Consider the following 6,000-nt stretch of genomic DNA (forward strand, 5'->3'; position numbering starts at 1 on the left):
GAACGCTTCCACCTGTGGAGTTTCAGATATCATCAGTGGTGTCTCTGGGAGATGAAAGTCGTCACAGCTGAGGCTGAGCAGATTGCTCTGCAGGACATATGGTTGGAGCCTTCCAGAATTTTTAGATCAGAACTTTTTGTTGTGGCTAATTTAAAAGTGTAGACTAATAAATGCTTGTTGTTAGGCTATAATTTTTACAGTGGTGTTGTCTAACACACTATTAATCAATAAAGACCAGACACCTGTTGTATTTTTTTAATAGCCTTTACCTTGGGCATGGCAGATAATGCCTTCTAAGCTATCTGTTACCTCCCAAGCCCCTGTACCATGGCATCTATTCTAATTTCTATTTGGACTACCTCTCATCCATAATTCCATAAAAACTTGCTAATGTTGTCCATATCCACCACTCACACTGGCTGAGCGCTCCTTTCCCATTAGAACCCACGGTGCTGGTCCTTCTCCCAACCCCCCCCCCGCCAACCTCACCCCCTTCTGATCCTGCTCGCTTCCTCCTCCTTCTCCTCTCTTGCCTCGTGGTCCCTTGAAAACAGCCTGTGAACCCCAAACTCCACCTCCCTTTCTTCTGCTAAATCTCAAGCTTCAGCATTTTTTTTTATTAACCTATCACTTTAAATTGGCGAAGTAAGGTTTACACAAGAAGGCCAGTTGTAATTGAGATGTAATATGAATAAATTAATAAAATATATTTTAAAAAAAAGAAGAAGACTAGTTGTGTGTGAGAATGTGCCCATCTGGGAAGCAACCAGATCTTGGGGGAGTAATTAGCATTAGAATACATAGCACCAGACCAAGCCCCAACACATTTTAGAAAGTTTGTTTGTTTTGTTTGTTTTTGAATATTCAAGCAAGAAAGACAATAAAACTTAATGAATGGTTAATTATTTTATTGTACATCATCTTGCCCTTGCTTCTGACTGTCACACCTTTCTTTGTTGTCCTTACCCAGTGACAGCAGCCTCCAGCACACTCTTCAGTTTCTTTGGCTCTTTCTCACACAATGACTTTTGCATGTGCTGTGACTTTTCTCAGCAATATGGTTGACTAAACAAGACTTGAGTAATGACCCCACCACACCAGTCAACATGCCAATACAGATAAGGAAACTTTAGAATGTCTGCTACTAGATGAAGCGCTTCAGGCAAGCAATGGCTTTTGAGATAGGGAGAATCGGTCTTCTCCAGGAATGAGGACCATGATAGATGACACAATTCCTACCAAGAGGTCAGGCCTAAATATATACAGTTAAAATCAACACTAAATGGACTCTGTAGGTTACACACACACACCAATATATACATGTATGTGTGGGCATATGTAATGTGTGTGACAATAATATTTTAAAAAATAGTGAACTTGAGCTAGAGAGGGAATGCTGGAGGAGTTGAAGGGGGTAGTTGGAAGCATAGAAACCATATAAATGGGAGGCCTGGTGGCACTCAGAGGAAGGATAGCAGGCTACCAAGAAGAGACTTGATACCCTATGAGCATATACAGGGGGAGGAAGTCCCCCTCAGTCACAGTCATAGGTGAGGGGAGTAAGGGGAAAATGGGAGGGAGGGAGGAACGGGAGGATACAAGGGATGGGATAACCAATAAGATGTAACATGAATAAATTATTAAAATAAAATTAAAAAAAGAAACCATATAAATACTGTAGTTCCATATTAAAGTCTCATAAAAATTAAGCTATAAAAAGCATTAAAGCTGGTGGCTAGCATATTACATTTTAGCTATGTAAAATGAACAGCGAAATGCTACTTGTAGTTCCATATCACCAAACAGAAACACGAAGTGATTTATCTTGAGGGCATAATGAAAGGGTTTTTAAATGTGACAGCGATTGGATGATGTTGAGTTTGAGAAGGAAGGGATTGCAAGTTGGCTTTTGAACTGAAATGACCTCATCGGAGAACATTCGCTTCTTTTGGTAGCATGTTTTACTCAACAGTTTCTCAAAACAAGCTTTTTTTTTTTTTTTTTTTTTTTTTTTTTTTTTTTTTGACATTTGAAATTTCATCTGGCTTTCACAACTCAAAAACTATGCCAAGAGATCGTCTCATTTCTGAGCAATCTTCATTTACCAAGATGGCATCGAAATGTTTAATCACAAGTGCACACCAGAAAATTAAGCAAATATTTACTTAGAATTTTATGGAGTATACGTGATAAAGGACCATGGAAAGTGTATAACTGACGGTTTAGGCATCAGATATATAAACTGGCAACATGACTGCTCCAAGATATGGTTAAGCAGGAGGTTTTTGTTGTAGATGTGAAACAGAGTACAACAAGAACCACGTGGAAGAGTGCAGAGCAGAAAGAGAAAGTGCTAGATTGAACATAGCCATAAGACTAGACTCAACCATGATAGGAGAGAGAGTGAGAGAGTTAGAAAGGCAAAGAGAGGACCAACAGTAAGGGCCAAAGGAGGGCGTAGAAAGAAGACTAAGAGGAAGACAAAGGGGGGAGCATAGCTGAAATATCAAGGGTATAAGAAGTGTGGAGCTGAGGAGAAAGAAGCTCATGAGCTGGAGACGTTTAGGGCAGCGTGAGAAAAGCCAGGATGCCAGTATGAACTCTGAAATGTGTAACAGGTACATGTAATATGGAGGAGACCTGCCTGTGCTTTAGTATGCTAAAGGCACCACAGACAGCACACAGAGTTGTCCTTTCTGACAATGATAAGAATTCGACTCCTTTGTTAGGTGGGACTCAGCGTCACAGGTTCTTGAAGATTGCTGGATTTTGTCTAACCTTCAGGATTTGCACCTGACATAAATCTGTATTAGTTTTCCAATAGCCTAAAAAGTTCTAAGTTTTGTTAATAATATAAGGGCAAAATAATAGTAAGATAATACTAATAGTAAAACAATAGTTTTAGCAGTCACACGAATCTAGGTTCAATATGCTATATTAAATAATAATAAAGTAAACCTCCAATATTGCTTTGATAGAGGCCCAAAATCTGTTAGTTCATAGACAACTTGATCAGTGATTTGCCTGCAGGTCTGTTTCATGTGCATGCAGTGCTCATGGAGGCCAGAAGAGGGCATCAGATCCCTTAGAACTGGATTCATTGTCTGTTGTTAGTTGCCATGTGGGTGCTAGGAATTGAACATGGGCCCTCTAGAAGAGCACCCCGTGCTCTTAACTACTGAACCACTTTTATAATCCTGAGACTTCATTTTCTTCTGTAATCTCACCTATAATCCTTTAAACTACATCACAAAAATCGTACCATTTGGTACAAAAATGTATCTGAAGGATAAGAATTTCTTTGGAAGTAGAAGTCTAGTAGAATGTATAAACTCTGGTTTAGAATCACTCACTCATCCAGGAACTTGGCAGAAGCTTTGCAGTGCATCTTACCATTTCATAGTCTTTGGTGTCATTTATGTATTAAACATAGCCATGAAAATACCTTATAGCAGTGGTTCTCAACTTGTGGGTCATGACGCTTTTGGGAATCAAATGACTTTTTCACAAGGATCACCTAAGACCACTGTAAAACACAGATATTTACATAATGGTCATATCAATAGCAAAATTATAGTTATGAAGCAAAAGTAAAACAATTTTATGTTTCGGCATCACCACCACATGAAGAATTGTATTAAAGGATCCTAGCATTAGGAAGGCTGAGAGCATTAGAGTGTTAGTGCTCAAACTACCAGCACTCAACTGTGCTACTTGATTAAGTCTGCCATGTGTGCTAGACAAATGCTGTGATGAGAAAGGAACGTGCTGTCTGAAGGAACTGGCAAACTCATGGGGCATGTTTGAACACAGTCACATTATTCTGCATTTTGCCTCAGAGTTAATTAAAGAAGATGCTATATGACAAAGTTAATGTAATTAGCACTATTGTACTGGAAAGTTTTATGTCAACTTGATACAGGCAAAAGTCATCTGAGAAGAGGAAGCTTCCATTGGGAAAAATGCCTCCAAATATCAGACTGTGGGCAAGCCTGTAGAGATTTTCTTGATTAGTCATTGATGGGATAGGACCCAGCCACAGGTGGTGCTATCCCTCAGGTGGTGGTCCCAAGTTCTACAAGAAAGCATGGAGCAAGCAAATCAATAGCACTCCTCCATTGCTTCTGCATTAGCTCCTGTCTCCAGGTTCCTGCCTGTTTGAGTTCCTGCCCTGACTTCCTTCAGTAATGAACAGTGATGTGAAAATGTAAAACAATTTAACAAACCCTTTGCTTCCCAACTGGCTTTTGTTCATGGTGTTTTATCATAGTGATAGTAATCCTTACTGAGACAACTATGAATAAAATAAAAAGAGATTTCTGTAAAATCCATTTATTAATTATATTTGCTTTCATATGCCCCCCAAAATATTGGAAATCCTCATAAAATCTAAAATGAGAGCATATCTTGAAATAATGGTTCATAAAAACATGTATTTATACTGAAAAAGTTGAGCAAAGGGGATACAAACAATAGTCAGTTGTCATGTAGTCACTATTGCTGGGACTGGTAGTGTAAATAGATTTTCAAAGTTAGTGCCAAAGGAATATGTGAATTAGACATTACAGTTGCCATATCCAGGTGAAGAGTAACGTGTCTTAGCTATCTTAATAAACTGTCTAATTTAAACACAGAATCTGAGCATCTGTTCATGCTAATTCCAAACAACGGACACTTTTAACCACACACTGTTTTAAAGGTCAACCTGACACACCCTGGAGTCACCTAAGAAGAGTCTCAACTGAGGAATTTCCCAGATCAGGTTTGCCTGGTGGGTTGTCTTTGGTGCGTTGTCTTGATGGTTTATAGTTGTGGGGTAGCCCAGCTTACTATGGGTAGTACCATTCACTGAGCAGATGGTCCAGAGCTATATCAGAAAGTTAGCTAAGTAAGCATGGGTCCACAAGTGAGCCAGGAAACAGTGTTCTTTTATGGTTTCTCCATGGAGTTTCTGCTTAAGTTCTTGCCCTCACTTCCTTCAATGAGTAAAATCCAAGTAAATCCTCTCCTCCCAGAAGATGCCTTTGGCCATAGGGTTTGCTAGACAAACAGGAAGAAATCTAGAACATACACTATTGCTTTAGACTACGGCATTCTAAAGTTTGTATGCTACAAAAATAAATCTTAGTTATTAACAAATCACCTAGCGAGTGTATTAGGATATGAAAGTCTTGAAGGAGCTACAGTCTTGAAGGTGGAATCCTCATGAAAGGAATTATTACCTTTATAGAAGAGTAACCAGAGAGCTTTCTCTTTTCTTTTGTTTGGGATTATACTTTTGTATTAATTAAACATTTTTTATTTTTTACATATACATTTATATTATTACACATATATACAATAAACTACTTATAGTAAGAAGAACTATGACACAATCAGTAATTATATAAATGTTACATTCTTAGTGTTTTGGCTATTTCTATGTGATAGCCTTGAAGAAAACATCTTTCCTATCTTGGTGCGTGTAAAATTCTGAACGTAAATCCATCTCCATCACATCTTGTCATCATCAACTTAAAACATCTATCTACACCTAAAAGCATCTTAACCCCTAAACAACTAAGCTTCATTGTAAAACTTTCTTTTATCATGTTAGGGCATTGAGAAAATGGCTATCCGTGAAACAGGAGGCACCCTGTAGCCGACCTAAAATCTGCCACTCTCTTCATTTGTAAGTTTTCGGCCTCCAAACAGTGACCAGTACATTTCTGTTCCCTGTAAGCTTCACAGATTATTACAGACAATTTGCTATAGTGGGTGGTGCTAGTTTTGATTATTTTAAAGACCTACCCAATAAGAAGAAATTAGATTGAATTCGTATTGCTATGAGGTAGAAGTTTTCTCAGATGGGTCGGAGAAAACACACATACACTTGTGGACCTATGCTTACTTAGCTAACTTTCTGATATAGGTTATTTTCTGTTCGGAGATTCTATAACTGACATTATTTGGCAATAGGCCTGCAGAACACGCATGAGGACCTGATTTTGGATCCCTAGG

The sequence above is a fragment of the Acomys russatus genome, chromosome 15 (assembly GCF_903995435.1).
Source record: "Acomys russatus chromosome 15, mAcoRus1.1, whole genome shotgun sequence".
Taxonomy (NCBI): domain Eukaryota; kingdom Metazoa; phylum Chordata; class Mammalia; order Rodentia; family Muridae; genus Acomys; species Acomys russatus.